The following is an 18297-nucleotide window of genomic DNA, read 5'->3' on the forward strand; positions in this document are numbered from 1 at the left end:
ATGCAAATCATGAATTTCTCCCTATTGGGCAAGCTCCTATGCAGTGCAGCCCAGGCCATCAGAAACTTTGGAGAGATACTAATTTAACATTAAAATTTCTAATCTCCTGCTCACTAGAATTGCAAAGCATCTGAGAAAGAAGAGAGAGAGAGAGAGAGAGAGAGAGAGAGAGGGAGATTCCTTGTCTAATTTGAGTTCATCGTTCAGGATTTCTATATGTGCCATAGACATCTGATGTTTTAAAACACTGTCTGGACACTCTAGGAGGCTGAAGCAGGAGGACTATAAGTGTGACCACAGCCTGGGCAACTTAGCGATTTAGCAAGACCATCTCTCAAAATAAAAAAATAAAAAAGGGCTAGGATGTAGCTCATTGCAAAGGCCATGAGTTCAGATCTCAGTACCACAAAATAGAGTCATAAATAGATACATAAACAGATGCATAGATACATACATAGATATAGATAGATACATAGATACATAGATAAGTAGATACAGAGACAGATACATTGAGACTAGACAGATATGTTGATAGATATGTAGATACATTGATACTAGATAGATATGTAGATGGATACATAGATATATACATATACACATAGATACATAGACAGATGCTTAGACAGATACACTGATACTAGATAGATATGTAGATAGATACATAGATAAATATATAGGTGATAGATATATAACACCAAACACAGGCAATTCAGAAAGATATGGCACTGTGTAGAAAGCACCGTCAAAGACACCACCTTTTATTTTACATATAAGGAAAATGAACTCCTACTCAGGAACCTGACCATTGGCCTCTCATACCTAACACTTCAGTTCCACTGTAGCAGGCCTTAGGAAAGTCGACCCCCAACCCATGTTCTTGCGATTCTTGTCACATCCAAGTCCTAGTAACATCTGATCAATAACATGAGGTGAATACATTGGACCCAGCAGACTGGCAGACAACAAAGATCACCATGGAGACTGTGCCATTCTTAGCGATCAGAGCTAGGATGCTTTCTTTCCCATTCCAGACCTTCCTGAGTTCCAGAAGAGAAGTTTGAACCAAAAGCCTTCTTAGCTCCAGAGCACCTGTTAGTGGAAAAATGTTCCAGCATATTACTGCTGTTATAAATTTCAATTCAACTCTATTTGTGTTGCTGATACATCCTGCCCACCCTGCCCACTTCAGAGCAAACTGGGCTGCGAAGGTAAGGCCCGGAGTGGATGGGGAGTGTCCTGGCCACCCTCCAGGCCACCAGGAGTGACTCGTGCATGTCAGCTTACTGATCCAAGCAATGGAAGGCTATCAAAAGTCAGACTCACAACAGGAAGGGCTTCTAAAATAATATCCCTTCCCTGACCTGCCCTTCGGGCTACCTGTCCTGGATGGGGCATAACTGAACCAGCTCTGGTTATAGGGACATAGGCTCAGGAAAGCCAGCAGTCAGGATGTAGGGTACCTGCTTGAGCATCTGGCAGAGCAGAGGGCTTCTTTGTGGCCCAGGCTCTGGGAGGCAGGGCTGGGCTGAGCCCCAGGTTTCTAGCTGTGGATCATTTCCAGTTTCAATGCCTAGGGCTGCCATGGGCTTCACAGGACAGCTGTTGTGTAAAGCGGGGAGTGCCTTATCATTCATCTTGTTTTCCCCTGAGCTCTGTGAGCATGCTCTTTGGAAACTGTTCCATGACCTCCAGTAGCTGACTTTTGGGTCTTGGCAACCTCTTCCCACGTATGATTCTATCTATAACTGCAGAGGGGAGGTGAGAGGGTTATTTAATCTTTAGGGTACTCTACAAGTGGGGGTTGTAGACTGAAAGACCTCAAAATAATTTTGTACCTATTTTTAAATATTTAATGTATTTCTGGGAAGTGAAGCTGAAAAAAGATTTTAAAAATTTATCAGTACATATTTGTAGTACATAATGATTACACTCATCGTGGGGAATTGGTACATGGACATGACATTTCTTAATTCTTTTTTAATTCCCTCTCTCCTCCCTGCATCTCTTAGACCTCTCCACATATAAAAGTAAATGCATGCAATGCACATATATATGCAAATATATGCAAAGCAGCTATCTTTTTTTGTACATGTTTGTAGTACATGGTGATCACATCCTTCAGAGGCACTTGGTGCTTGTGTACACAACAGGTCACAACTCACCCCCTTTTTTATTTACATCTCATTTTCTTCCCCTTTGGTCCCCCTCAGTCTCTTGATTGCCTTCTCATGTGCTAAAGATCCACCTTGGTAGCTTTCAAAAATAAATAAGCCAGAGCAAAATAAAAGGAAGATAATAGGAAGGAGGCAGATAGATTTTTCTTAAATAGGAAGGAACTCAAGAGATGGAAGGAGAGGGGAGAGAGGAGTGGCAAGGGGAGCAACAAAGCAATGCAAGTGTGTGACATCCATGCACCACTCCATACAAGGAGTGGGAATGTCATGGGCTGTGCACGTGGGCTCATACAAATAGATAAAAGTGGCACACCCTTGCAGTCCCTGCACTCTAAGCACTCAAGGAGGCTGAGGCAGAAAGATCAAATGTTGGAGCAAGTTAGGGAGATGCTGGGTTAAATCAAAGAAAGGGCTGGAAATGTGCTCAGTTCACAGGCCCTGGGTTCCATCTTCAGGATCAGAAAACAAACAACTGTGTAACGGATTACGGAGGCCCTTCACTTTAAAATCTCATGTATGATTCATATTTATATATGCAAAAATATGGATGCGTTTATATTGCATTTGTTATATGTAAAATATGTGTTTATACTTTCATTATATGCAAAGTATGTGTGTTCATATTTGCATTTATTATATGTAAATGTGCATATATTTATTTACATATAAATTTTACATATACACAATTACATATAAATTCTATACTATATAAAATGTGTAATAAATGTATTTAAGTCAAAACAGGTAATTAGAGGAGGACGTACCCTGTGTGTAAGGAGTCCCCCAGGTCTGTCTTCCTAGTGGCCCCCTTTGAAACCTCAAACTTGAGTCCTCTCCAGGGACACTGAAAAGGAGGCCTAGAAAATCCACCCAGAACATCAAAGTACATGCCTCTTAGCTTTATCCCAGTGCTCTTTCCTAATTTGTACAATCCCAGGTCAAAAAGAAAATCAGGAAACAGTTACCTGTTTCCATGTGTATAGGGGGATCATAATAGCTGTACTGAAAGGAATAATCATTTCCCTGGATAACTACAATTTTTTTAAAGAGTAATAACGATCAACTCATTAACTGTGCTTGCCTTAAAGCGCTCTGCAAAGATTCATATACAGATGACTTATTTAATGGATATTTATTTTAAAGAGCCAGTCACTCATGTGTCCAGAATATAATCAGCCGTCTGCTCAATCTTCCTTAAATGGTGATTGCATTATTTTCAAATGGATGCACGAAATTGAGAAACACAAAGACAGTTGAGGCACAAAGCAAAGTTGAATGTTAACAGCTGAGTCTTTCATGGATGGATTTAATATACAGTCACCCTAAAGTGGAGAGTCTCAACCAAATGGGGTTTTCCTAAGCTGTATAAGCAATGATGGGTTGTTGTGCTTTAAAAAATAAATGAGCAAAATACAAAGTTACCTGTCTATGATGATATGGCCCTGCTTACTTCCCAGGTTTCTCATAACTGCATTTCCCTTAGCCAGAACCCTCTGGTCCCTGCAATACAAAAGTAGCATCCTCCCGGCTCCTGGAACAGAGAAGGGGTGAGGCGAGGCGTGCCACCTGGACAGGGTCCTGGGGAAGGGTCTTGCTGCTGGGAACTCAGCATTGAGGTTTGGAGGCAGAAGGCTCAGTTCTAGGAAGAGACATCATGAAGGTGGGCAGAGATGTGGGTGGGCACTGTCTTAGGAGGGACAGTTTTGCCTCCTGTAGCCAAGTAGATGGAGGTGGGAGAAGCAAATCAGCAAGGTAATTAGGAGCCCGCGCTGCTGCCCAGGAGGAGGTCACAGTCACCTGCAGGACCCCAAAGCAGCAGCTGGGTAGAATTTTAGCATGACTGCTTTGAAGCCATTGGTCCACACTGAGAATCATAAACACTCCATGCAGTGCATTTATTTTAATTGCTTTTCATTTTATTTACTTTATTTTTGATATTTTAGGACAAGATCTTACGATGTAGTTCAGCCTGACCTCGAACTCAGTATGTAGCCATGTAGCCCAGGCTGGCCTTGAATTCAAGGTAATCCACCACCCTCAGCCTCCCAAGTGCTGGGATCACAGGTGTGCTCCACCATACCTGGCTCAATTGTATTATTTTGAACAGGCAGAGATGAGAGGTGTATATAGTGTATATCATTCACCAGATTGTAGAGTTCCTACTGCACATGACCCACTGGAGAAAAGTCACCAATGCAGCTGATTTTGTCTTCTTCTCTGAACTGCAGAAATAAACACCCATTATCCTCTGCTTTTTGGAACATCCACTTCATGTGAATCCTTCCCAGTGACTTGAAAACTTAACTGGGGTAGGAGATGGATGGAGAGAAATTCACACGACAAATATCACCTAACAAGTCACACCTGCATCACGTCTAGCCTGGACACAGAATCAGAGCAGGACAGCCTCTCTCATCCCGGGTTCCAGCAGAGCAGGTTTCTCTCACTGTGAATTCCACACCACGCTGTTTCCTTTTATACGGTGCTCACTAGAAAATCTGCAATCCTAGTTTGAAACTGTTGTTAGCAAAAACCAGAATATCTTCAAGGTGTTTTCTGAAAATTTTTATATTTTTAAAATTTGTATTTGTCCACGAGTGGCGGATGTGATGGTTGTGGCCTCACGGGGAGTCGGCACAGGAAAACAGCTTCACATCTTCATTCTTTTCACCCCCCTTCCCCTCCCCACTTGCCCCTCCACCGCTTGAATTAATGTTCTACTCCTGGTTTCAATTTTATCTCTCCTTATAACTTTCCTTCTCCCCATTCACAACCTTTGCTTTCTCTTTTTCCTCTTCCTGTCCTGAAAAAGGTTCCTTGTGAGCTGTGGTCAAACTGTGCAGGAACAAAGTGATACCTTAGTGCCTGAAGAGCAAAATTCCTGTCTATAAACATAGCACAGGCCCTTAGGAGGCTGCGTCCATTCCACCCAGAACTAGAATTCAGCAGAGTAAATCAGGACAGGAGCGGAACTGTGTGCACACAGCCCATGATCCCCAAGGGAAGGTTTACTGAGAACACAAAATAAAGGCCACATGCCTAAGGCTGTTGTGGAGGTGATAAAGCACCATGGAGAGGGGAGCTTAAGCAGAAAAACATGCATTTTTCACAGTTGTGTAAGCTAAGAAGTTTAATACCAAGGTGCCAGCAAATTTGGAGTTTGGTGAGGGCCCATTTCTGCATAGATGGCAACTTTTCAAAGTATCCTCACATGGCAGAAAAAGCAGCTGAATATTCTCAGCCCTCCATGTTTTTTGGTGGTACTGGGGATTGAATCCACAGCTTTCACACCATCCTCGGACTCTTTATTTTTTATCTTGAGACAAGATCTCACTAAATCAATAAGCTGCCTAGGCTTGTCTTGGGCTTGGGATCCTCCTGCCTCAGCCTCAAAGATTTCTTTGATAACAAGCACCTTAACCTCCCCTAGTGTCCCCTTTTGTGTGGTGCTGGGGATTGAACCCAAGGACTTCACATTGAGTTACATTTCCAGCACCTTCCCCCATTTCTAAATTTGAGACGGGGTCTTGTTAAGTGGCTATGTTGCCCAGGCTGGGCTCAGATGTGCTACCCTCCTGCCTCAGCCTCCATTATAAGGGCTCAGATGCCATTCATGAGAACCCTAATGACATAGCCACTTCCCAGGGGCCCCACTGGTGTACAACATAGGGTGGGGGGACGCAAGTATTCTGACATAGCACCATGGAAATCTCAGCACAGAAACTAACAGAAAGTTGACATGCAGTAAGTACTAATTTTCAGTTTACCTGTGCTTTTCATCTTCTCTTTCATTGTCTCCACTTCCTTAATGGGGTCAACTTGCTGCCAGGACCAACAGCTCAGCCAGTGAATTCCAAGCTGGCACAAAAACCTCTCTCTTGAGTAACTCTGGATGGGGCATTTGCTTTCATTAGATTCCTCCCAGAGTGCTAGCAATCTATTTTCCACAAAAGGCAGGTTCGATATACAAGTGGCCCAGGAACCCAAGCTGAAATGCTCACTGCTCACATGAGGCACGTTGCCTACAGAAAGAGCTCCTGTCTACATCCTTCTACTGCAGAGTCCACCCCATTTACCCATGGAGCAGAAAGCTGCCAGTGCTGCATAATGGGGGCTGCCTGTGTGGTCCCCTGGCCTTCCCTGGCACCTGCAAGAGCTCCAGCTCCAGCCGACTAGACACCAAATGCTCCACTCCCTGTGTATCTACAAGCACAGGGTCTTATCAAAGCCATCTACTCCCCAAAGCCTTAAGTTACTTTTCTAACTCAATACCACAATGGCTCTTTTATGTGGTGTCTGCATCTTGTAAACCTAATAAAGGCGAGTGAAACTCTATCATGGAGAGGGACGGGGAGATGGGCTTTGAGTGTCTGGGCAACAGAGAGACCACTTGTATTTCCCTTTATCACAGAATGGTGAAGGAAATTCGAATTCTCAGCACCAAACTCATGGTGTGGAAGAGAGAGTTCCATTGACATCCATCTCAGACCCCCGATCATGTTGGGTACTATGCACTCAACAGACCCCTGGAACACGGGCTCAGTTCTTGTCTCAGCACCCAGCCACACACCAGTTTTTCAAAATCTTGAAGCCAAGTTTCCAACAATGCCCAGCATTGTCTTTTTACCCAGGGAACCATGCTCTTTGGTACTGATAGGCTGAACTCGATCAGAGCTGTGTGTACAGTGTGGCAGAAGTGCTGATGGGATCATGAGCCCTAGCGAGACCAGGTCTGCAGGATGGGATTTTATTAAAGGTAAACAGGGTCAGAGAAGTGTGCAGTCAATGTTGGATGAAATTCCATTTAACCCAGCCATTTCCTTTCTAGGTATCTTTCTGAATGGGTCAAAGACATCATATAACAGTGATCCATGCATACTCATGTTTATAGCAGCAAAATTAGTAATAGCTAAATCTATGTAGCAGACTATATGCCCATCAGAAGTTGAAAGAATAAATAAAATGTGGTGTTTCCACACAATGGAGCACAACTCTGTCATAAAGATGGACAAACTTGCATCATTTGTAAGAAAATAGATGCACCTTGAGAACATCATGTTAAGTGAAATAAATCAGACACACAAACTTAAATATCACATGGTTTCTCTTATATGACAAACCTGAAGAATAAATAATTAAGGATCAAAATAAAAGACAGATAATAGCCCAACCACCCATGGAGCCATGCTGGTAGAGCCATCCGGAGAGCAGAGCACCCAGGACCGAGCCCAGCTCTGCCCAGCTGGCTACACCCACTTGTGACCAAGGGCTTGTAAGGACCCCCCAGGGGACACTCCCCAGGCACCTGTAGAGCCACGCAGGCACCTAGAACAACAGTGCCAACCCCACTCCTAACCAGCCGCCTCTGGCCTCTTGGATGTGCAGCTACCTGGTTCCACACTACAGAGGCACAGGGGGACATAAAGCCCATTGTCCTGAACTGCAAAAATGAGCAACAGAGAGAGTGCCTCTCTCAGGCTCCCTGATGATAACTGAAGCCCACTGGAAAAGTGAAGAGAATCTCTGCAGCAAAGGCACACCAGGCCACTGTAATTGGTAAGATAGAAGGATCATCACCTCCCTTCAGAACCTGGACTATCACCAGGGGAAAGGCAGCTGGAACCTGCAATAGAACCTTGCACAGTTCAACCCTGCAGGAGGACAGGGAGCTCAACTTGGGACTTGCAGCCAGAAATCTGCCTGAATCTCACGGGTCTGTGGCTGGCTAACAGACTCATTGACTTATAACTGCACACTTCTGCCCACATCGTCTGTTGTGACAGAAGAGACATACCCTGGAGGAGTCCCTTCATTTTTATCTCTTATTTGTTATTTTCAAAATTGCCACTATTTTTTTGCTCTTATTTTTAACTTTTTTCTCTTCTTTAAATACTCCTTTAAAATTTTTTCTTTTTTGCTTTTTTCTTTTCCCTCTCTCTCTCTCTCTCCCTTGCTCTCTTGCTGTCCCACATTGTTCTTCATCTCCCTTTGTGTTCCTATTCTGGCCCTAATTCATATTTCTTCTTTATTCTTCTTTTCTTCTCTTTCCTTCTCTCACCTGTGTCCTCTGGCCTCACTGCTAAGCTTCCCCTATCCTTCTACCTATCTATGCCTCCCTCCCTAAATCCTTCTAACTCCCCATTCCAAGGGTAAAGTTGCCATATTGAAGAGTTTATTCACTATAAACATGTTGGGTTGGTCCTTGATTTTGATTTAATTCACATAGTTAAAGGTGATAGATTAATAACTACCACAAAGTGTCATTTTCTAAGAGGTGCTCAATGCTATTGTGTTGCTAATTGTATAACTTGGGGTAAGGTATTGTGATTGATCTAATCAGCTGTCCTTCCTGGTATAATGAAAATGAGATAGCCTCAGAGTCACTAGAGACTCAAAACCTAAAGACCAGCTATATCTGGAAGACACCTCTGATAAGCAATCATTCCATAAGGGTTCTAAATACATCAACAAAGATACTTACAATAAACAACTTCAAAGTATCAATCCAGGAACTAAACCAAAGACAGTACCAAAAACAAAAATGAGAAGACATTTAAGTAAGGTGACTACCACCCCACAAAAGGCAACTTCTGGGGGAAATGAGGTGGAAAAGTCCGATAATCAAACACCTGAACAGCCTGAACCGATAGCACAGGAAGTAACAAAACAGATGAATGAGGCTCTAGAAAAATTCAAATAGAAATAATCTCCCAGATAACTACAGAGATGATGAGCAGAGTGAAAGACATGATTAGAGGCTCCAGAGCAGAAACAGATAAAAAAATAGATGAGATCAGAAATATGCTGGAAGCCATGAATGCCCAGCATAAGAAAGAAATGGAAATCATGATCGCCCAACATAAGAAAGAAATGGAATTCATGAAACAGAATCAAACAGATATTCAGGAAATTAAAAAATTCCATTGAAAGCATACAGAACAGATTAAGGGAATCTGAAGATAGAATATCAGATATAGAAGACAGGATTGCAGTGAAGGACCATGAAAACAGAGATTTCTTAAAAATAGTAAGGGACCATGAGAAATCAATCCAGCAGCTGCTAGATGATGCAGAGAAGAACAACATAAGACTGATAGGAGTCCATGAAAAAACAGGAGAAAGTACAATTGACATTAAAAAACTGTTCACAGAAGTAATAGTAGAAAACTTCCCAGACAGAGGAGGAAAATTGGACATATATAGATAAGTGAGGCATATAGAACTCCAACTAGCCATAATCAAAAAAAATCTACACCTAGACATATAATAGTCAAGATCCCAGAAATCCAACAGAAGAACAAAATCCTACAGGGAGTTAGAGAAAAGAAACAAATCACCTACAAAGGAAAGCTCATCAGAATCACAGCCGACTTCTCAACACAAACCACCAAATAAAGGAGAGCCTGGAGTGAAGTAGTTCAAGCCCTAAAAGAAAATAACTTCCAACCTAGACTGTTGTATCCTGCAAAATTATCTTTCAAGATCGATGGGGAAATTAGATACTTCCATGACAAAGAACACCTGAGAAATTTCATGAACACCAAACCAGCACTCCAAACAATTCTAAGCAATATCCTAGAAAAAGACAATGAAGGTCACAACTCCATGAGAGCCAACAGAGGGAAGCCACCAGGCAAGGTAAGACACTAAAGAGAAAGGGGGGAAAATACGAAATAAAAGAGCCAACAACAGTAAAACATCATGACAAGGATGAATCAATATCTATCAATTATAACTATCAATATTAATGGCCTCAATTCACCAAACAAAAGAAATAGACTGACAGAATGCATTAAGAAGTAAAATCCAGCAATATGCTGTATACAAGAAACACACCTAACTCAAAAGGAAATTCATAGACTGAAAGTAAAAGGATGGAAAACAGTTCTCCATGAGACAGGAACCCAGAAAAAAGCAGGCATAGGAATCTTATTTGCAGACAAAGTAGATTTCAAACCAAAACTAATTAAGAGAGACAAAGATGGCCACTGCATCCTTGTGAAGAGAACAATCAAAGAGGAAGAGATGACAATCCTAAATATATATGCACCAAATATAAATGCCCCCAACTATACAAAACAAATATTAATGGACATGAAAAACCAAATAAGCACTAATACAATTATAGTGGGGGACCTCAATACCCCACTATCACAAATAGACAGATCATCTAGACAAAAAATTAACAATGAAATTCTAGAACTGAACCAAGCTATTGAATAAATGGATTTAATAAATGTTTACAGAGTGTTCCACCCTGGAAAATCAGAATGCACATTCTTTTCAGCTGCATACGAGTCATTCTCCAAAACAGACCACATTCTAGCTCACAGGGCATGTCTAAGTAAATGTAAAAGAATTGAAGTTATCCCCTGTATATTATCAGACCATAGTGCAATAAAATTGGAGGTCAATAACATAAGAAACTGTAAAACTCCCACAAACACATGGAAATTGAATAACACACTCCTGAACAATCAATGGGTCACAGAGGAAATTAAAGAAGAAATTAGACAGTTTCTACAAGTAAATGATAAGGCTAGTACAATATACAGGAATCTATGGGACATAATGATAGCAGTTCTACGTGGGAAATTCATAGCAGTGAATGCTCATATTAGGAAAACAGACAGAACTCAAATAAATAACCTAATGGAGAACCTCGAGCTCCTAAAAAAAGAAGAGCATAACAAATCCAAAGTTCATACAAGAAAGGAAATTATAAAGATTCAAGCAGAAATCAATGCAATGGAGACTAAGAGAATGATACAAAAAATTAATGAATCAAAGAGTTTGTTTCTCAAAAGAATACATAAAATTGATAAACCTTTAGCCAAGCTTATCAAAAAAAGGAAAGAAAACACTCAAATCCATGCAATTAAGAATGAAAAAGGTGAAGTCATGACAGACCCAGCAGAAATCCAGAGGATCATCAATACCTACTTCGAGAACCTGTACTATAATAAAATGGAAAACACAGAAGAAATGGACAGATTCCTAGGTATATATGAATTACCTAAGTTAAATGAAGAAGATATAGAAATTCTAAACACCACAATTACAATGAGTGAAATTGAAAATGTAATAAAAAATTTACCAACAAAGAAAAGCCCAGGTCCTGAAGGCTTCACTGCTGAATTCTACAAGACATTAAAAGAAGAACTATTGCCATTACTCTTTAAACTCATCAAGGAAATTGAAAGGGAAGCAGTACTTCCAAATTCATTCCTGGAAGCAAGTGTGACTTTGATTGCAAATCCAGGGAAAGACCCAACCCAAAAAGAGAACTACAGGCCAATCTCCCTAATGAACATAGATGCAAAAATCCTCAACAAGATACTGGCAAACAGAATACAGAGGGTCGTCAAGAAGATCATACACCCTGACCAAGTCAGATTTATCCAAGGGATGCAAGGATGGTTCAACATACATAAAGCAATAAATGTAATACACTATATTAACAGAGTCAATGACAAAAAATATATGATCATCTCAATAGATGCAGAAAAGGCATTTGACAAAATCCAACACCCATTCATGATAAAAACCCTACAGAAAATTGGAATAGGTCTTTATCTCAACCTGATTAAGTCTATTTGTGAAAAACCAACAGCCAAAATCATACCAAATGGTCAAAAACTGAGAGCTTTCATGCTAAAATCAGAAACAAGACAAGGATCCCCAGCATCATCACTCCTGTTCAATATAGTTCTCGAAACAGTAGCCATAGCAATTAGAAATGAGAAAGAAATAAAAGGAGTAAAGATAGGAAAGGAAGAAGTTAAACTGTCATTACTTGCTGATGATATGATACTTTACAGAGAATCCCTAAAAACTCGGTCATAATTCTTCTAGACCTGATTGACAGATTCAGTAGAGTAACTGGATACAGTGTCAACACTCAAAAAACAATAGCCTTCTTATACACGAATAGCAGTCATTTAGAGAGAAATTCAGGAAGCAATTCTTTTTACAATAGCAACCCCCCAAAATGAAATATCTAGGAATCAATCTAACAAAGGAACCAAGAGACCTCTACATTGAAAACTACAGCATTTTGAAAAAGGAGATCAAGGAGGATATAAGAAAATGGAAAGACATCCCTTGTTCCTGGGTAAGAAGAACCAATATAGTGAAAATGGCCATATTTCCAAAACTACTATATAGATTTAATGGCAATGCCAATTGAAATTTCAACAATATACTTCACAGAACTAGAGAAAACAATCCAAAAATTCATTTGGAAACATGAGAGACCTAGAATAGCTAAAGCAATTCTAAGCAACAGAGACATGGCTGGGGGTATCACAGTCCCCAACTTGAAGCTATACTACAAAGCTACTGTGATAAAAACAGCATGGTACTGGCAAAGAAACAGACCCAAGGATCAGTAGAATAGATTAGAAGATGCAGAAACAACTCCAGACATACTCAGCCATCTCATCTTTGATAAAGGAGCCAACCACCCTTACTGGAGGAAAGATAGCCTATTTAATAAACGGTGTTGGAAAAACTGGATTTCAACCTGCCAAAGATTGAAACTAGACCCATACCTATCACCATGCACTAAACTAAGATAGAAGTGGAGTAAAGATCTAAATATTAAGACAGAAACACTAAAATTGTTGGAAGATAAGTTAGGTAGAACTCTTGAAGACACTGGCATAGGAAAAGCCTTTATGAACAAAACCTCAGTAGCATGGGAGCTAGCACAAAGAATCAACAACTGGAATCTCATCTTATTGAAAATCTTCTGCACAGCAAGAGAAACCACCAACAGAGCTAAGAGACAACCTACAATGTGGGAAAAAAAATTAGCAGGTGTACCTCAGACAAAGGTCTACTATCTAGAATATATAAAGAATTGAAAAATACCAGACCCCCCAAATTCAAAGACCCAATTAAAAATTGGGCATCTGAAATGAACAGACATTTCTCAGACAAAGAAGTAAAAGCAGCAAATAAATATATGAAAAAATGTTGAACATCACTGGTCATTCAAGAGATGCAGATGAAAACAACACTGAGATTCCACCATACCCCAGAAAGAATGGCTGCTATCAAGAAATCAACCAATAACAAATGCTGGCGGGGGTGTGGAGAGAAAGGAACCCTTCTCTATTGTTGGTGGGAGTGCAGACTGGTGCAACCACTGTGGAAATCAGTATGGAAATACCTCAAAGAACTAGGGCTAGAGGTCCTATTTTATCCCGCTATCCCCCTGCTGGGTATCTTCCCCAAAGAATGTAAAGAATCATACCACAGCGATATATGTGCACCCATATTTATAGTGGCACAGTTCATAAAAGCGAAAGCTTGGAAACAGCCCAAGTGCCCATCAACTGGAAACTGCATAAAGAAAATGTAGGGTTTTTTTATAAAATGGAGTGCTACTCAGCCATAAAGAATGAGAAACTAGAGTCATTTTAGCTAAATGGATGCATATTGAGGCCATCCTCTTAAGTGAAATAGGACACACATGTGTAAATACCGAATAGTTTCTCTAGTGTGAGAAACTGAAAATGTAAATAAGGATTGAAATGAATAATTGATAATTTGAAATAGGAAAAGGTCCAAAGTTGTAGGGGTGTTAGGAGGGGAAGGGGGAAGGGAAGAAGGGAAAGGAAAAATCATGAGAAAAGAAAATAAATGGAAATAAAATTTATGTAAATAGGGAAAGGTGGAGGGGGGAAGAAAGCACAGGCCGTGGGGAAAAAATAAGAACCAAGATACATCATGTACAGGTACAAGCACCCAATGATAAATGTAAGCGCATTGTATACCTAAAATGTACCAATAAAAAAGTTTTTAAAAAAACATGTAATAGGAAAAAGGGAGAGAGACCTTCAGAAATGGGAAGAGGACCAAGAGGTAGAGAGAGCAGGGAGGTGGGAGAGGGGACGGGTATATAAAAGGAGTTAAGATGTGTTGTGTGCATGCACCAATTCTCCATGAGGAATGTCATCCTTATATACTGTGAACATGGACTAGTGAAGTTAAAATACAAAAATAAAATAGGAGTAATATAAGATTTATATATTACAATCAAGATTCCCCCTTCTCAGGCTGGAATTGTAGCAGATGAGTAGTAATCGTGGTTGATCTAAGGAATTTCATTTGATTTTCCATCCAGGATGACATTAAGAGGACCTGGCGGTAAATGAAACCTATTAAGGGCATAAAATTTCAAAAAAGCCAAGTAAAATAAAGCATTCCTTTTCAAAGCATAGATCTAAAAAGCCTGCACATTTTTCAGATCAGATAGAAATGGAAAGGCAGGTGGCTTTGCTAAATGACTGGAAGTCAGCTGATTCACCTCCAAGTAGGCTCAGAGATCCCTGACAGGTAAACTGCTAACCTAGGACTCCCTCCTCCCTCCCACACAAACAGAATCTTTGAAAGAACTCACCTTGTCAGGCGGCATTACAGTGACTGGACTAATCCTCACTTTTAGAAATTAAAAGAAGCCTTAAATTGTGATCCTCACATGTCAGGAAGAAGGGAAACTCCTCCTTTGGAGCAAAGGTAAGTTCTCCCCATGTGGCCAGAGGCAGAGACCTGGGTTCTTGAATATTTTGAATTATGCATCTGGAAAAAAGGAATGAATGAAGAGTAGTAATGATTCCCTTCCATGGATAATTTTCTTTCGTGTATTTCTAGCTGGAGTTAAAAACAAAAACTACTAGGATGTCAACTCTCCCATATATCATACCAATTTTATTGCCCAGAATAACCCTAAAATGCTGGCAAAGTATAAATTAATACAAGTCCTCTCTTCTTCTGACATGAGCCTCTTCATCTACCCATTTTCGCATCATTGAACAAACGTCTACTTAATAATCGTGTGTAGCAGTGTGAAAAGTGCTGGAGTTTGGAGGGAATTATTCAGATAGAATCAGTTATTTATGACTTCTCTCTATAAGCGTCAGAGTCTGATCGGATAAACTGGATGGAACAGTAGATAGAGAACATTGACAAGTATGTAGATTGAAGAATGGATAATTGATTAATAAAGATATAAATAGTTAAAGTAAATATAGAATATAAAATAAGTCAGAGAGCTGGGCATGCCATGCACACCTGCAATTTTAGCACCGGGAGTGTGAAGCAGATGCTCAGAGAGAACAATAAAGCTCAGAATGTCCACCAAGCCACCCAGGTAAGCTTGTTGATGGGTCTCTGGGGTCTGCGATGAGTTCCCTTAAGCCGACACTAGAAAGGAGGGCACTGAACTTTCTGAATATGGGAACTAATGAAATCTCAGATCCGCTGTTTTATAGCGGTTTGAGCTTGAGCACCAGACTTAGCTCTGAGCCCTCCCCTTGCGTTGTAGGGTCTGGAAGTCTCAGACCGACAGAGCTCCACATCTGGACCTTCCTCTTGCTTCTGTTTCTGCTCTATAGCTGCCGATTCTTATCCATAGTTCTCACATTTCGACATCTCACATTTCACATGCTCATCTTGATGAGCATCTCATCAAGGAAATGCTCAAGTGAGTCACCTTCTCTCCTTCCCAGCCACTTCCTTAGAGCAGCATGACATTGTGTGACATCTGGTTCTTTGATTCTTCTGTCACAGACACACAAGCTGCCTCTGAAGAGCAGGTGAGACCAGACTCCTGGGTATGTGGGTCATGTTCTTGAGGTTTTCATTCTGGTCCATTCCCCTTACCAGGGGCAGACAGGGGAGAGAATGGGTCATGGGCCATGGCTCTCCCCCAAGGAGGGAAGTGAGGCCACTGAGCTCTGTCATGCACAGTGCTGGCCTCTGTGCTCACTGCAGGAACAGGGCTGTCACGGAGGTGGAACCTGCACTGTGTCTGCCCGGCTCTGATGGCAATGTCCCACCTGTTGGAGGCCTGACCTGACACACTCCTCTTGCCTTGACCTAGCACATCAAGAAGGCCTGAGATTAGAAAGACAACATGGATGTGTCTCCCAGAAACAGGAGATATTAAGAAGTGGAAAGAAATCCCAAGAGACCTGGCCTGAGAGCTCCTGGTAGACTGGATTAAAGCCAGACAGCTTCCCCAGTTCCTGATCCTCGACAGGCTGGGTCCAGACAAAGAAGATCATCAATGAAGCCTACACAGCAATCTCAGCCTGACCATGCATATGTACTTCTCCTGCAGCATACGTGGAATAAATATTTGTTCCAGAATCCTCCACACAGATAAGAAAATCTGCTGGGTTCCATCCCGTCTGTAAAATGGTGTGGTATTTGCATAGAACTGAACACACACCCTACATATTTAAATCATCTCTAGATTCTTATATCCCTGATACCATGCAAATGCTGTATAAATAGGTGTCATGCTGGATTGTTTAGGATAAAATGACAAGGAAAAGATCCTGCACATCTCAACTCCGACTGTTAAAAATATTTTTGACCTGTGGTTGGCAGAGCCAGAGGATGCGGTGTGTGGACACAGAGACCCTGGAGTGTGGTCTGTGTTTATGTCTATTATACTCACATGTGCATGTATCTAGATGCTGTCCAACAGTGCTGGTCACACTTAAACAAATTCTTAATGATACAGCTGCACAGCTAGAAATGGGGCAGCCAGTTCCTGTTCAGTAATCGCATGTGGAGTGTTTATGAGGAGAACATTCAGTGTTTCTCCCCGAAGAAACACAGACCTGGTTTACATCCAAGCCCGAAGGCAGACAACACACAACACAGGCCCATGCAGACTGATTTCCAAGGGCAGTTCCCTTTGGGGCCACTCCTGTGGAAGAGGAGGACCTTGCTGGAGGCCGGAGTCCGAATTCAGGGAGCATCCCCTCAGGAAAGCATCCTCACATAGCTCTGCTGGGTATAAAATGAGCTTGATCTCGGGCAGCAGCTCAAGATGCTGCTCTCTGCATCCTTGGTCTGACTGTATTTTGTGGTGTGTCGACTCTTGCTCTGATTATGCTGAAGATCAGGTGCAGGGAAGTCAGCGTTTCGGGAAAGTGATGGCCCTGTCAGTAGCACATGTGTCAGCTGGCCCCAGAGCTGTCAGAGAACAGATTGCGGAATTACCATTAGAATACAGCAGTATGTAGCTGCAGGCAGTAAGTGCAGAGTTGGAAAGCATATGTCCCCAGCATGATATTTTAGCTTCATAAGAAGCTGTAAAGTGGAAATAAGCCAGGGGTAAGCAGCAACTGCTAACTGCTCTGTCTTCTCCGTCTCCGCCTCTTACCATATGTCTGGGTAATTCTCAGAGAAAGGGCAGGACTTCACTTCAGCTGGCTCAGAGCATTTGCCAAAAGGCCTCAAAAATGGGTGTGAGACTCTGAGGTCCCCTTGATCTCACCTGCTTTTATCATGTCCCTTGCATTGTAAAACTCTGGTTGTAAGGGGGACCATCTTTCAGTGTTGATCAATGATGGTGGAAAAGTATGAGCTTTCACAAAGTGAAGAAAAATTTCTTTTTTTTCTTTCTTTTTTTTTTTTTTTGGTACTGGGGATGAAGAAAAATTTCTTAAGGCTCCCAGTTGCCTAACCCTGGACAGCTAATATGTGTTCTCAGGGTTGAATAGAATTTCAGAAAAAGAAAGTAGTGGATGGAACTTTACATTATTCTTAGAGTCCTATCAGCTTTAAATACATATAATATTTAATTGATGCCAGCCTGATTAGCATGCCCAAGTAGGAATCCTGCATTGCTGTAGAAGAGACAAAGTCAACACACAGGGGCTCCATGGCAGGACAATCTTGTCACTGTCAGCCAAGGCTTTGAGACAGTTGGACCTGATGGAATAGCACCACCGCAAGACCTCCAGCCGGCACGTCTGTCTCCTCGGCTGAGGATGCAGGCGGAGGCACCCAGGCGTGAGGCTGTTCTTCAAAGGACCCTGGGAAGAACAGCCATCATGACAAATTTCAAGTAATGTAGATCTGACAGGGTCAGGCACTGTCCTGTGCTGTCTTTATGAAGTCACAATGTGGGATCCTGTTGCATAGAATCAGAGAGATATTACTATCTCAGTAACAGCTGCACAGACTGAATGTCAAAAGGGATCAGTTACATTTACCAATAACACAATTTTTTATTAGTCCGTGTGCAGCACATGATGTTTACAGTCCTTCTGTGGAGTTGGTTCATGGACAGAACACATTGTAATTCCCTTTTTGT

General features: G+C 41.5%; 1 long non-coding RNA gene across 1 annotated transcript; it reads right to left on the bottom strand.

The window, feature by feature from the left end:
- Positions 1 to 4869: 4869 nt before the first annotated feature.
- Positions 4870 to 18083, bottom strand: LOC110346394 (uncharacterized). The gene is made up of 5 exons (XR_002390415.2): positions 17476 to 18083; positions 16648 to 17171; positions 14584 to 14762; positions 5942 to 6062; positions 4870 to 5009 (listed from the first exon to the last, which is right to left on the bottom strand). It is a non-coding gene; the product is annotated as an uncharacterized LOC110346394 (long non-coding RNA).
- Between the last annotated feature and the right edge of the window lie 214 nt (positions 18084 to 18297).

Source organism: Heterocephalus glaber, unplaced genomic scaffold, assembly GCF_053883595.1.
Source record: "Heterocephalus glaber isolate CG9 unplaced genomic scaffold, H.glaber_assembly_v1.0 deba00001724, whole genome shotgun sequence".
NCBI classification, from domain to species: Eukaryota; Metazoa; Chordata; class Mammalia; order Rodentia; family Bathyergidae; genus Heterocephalus; species Heterocephalus glaber.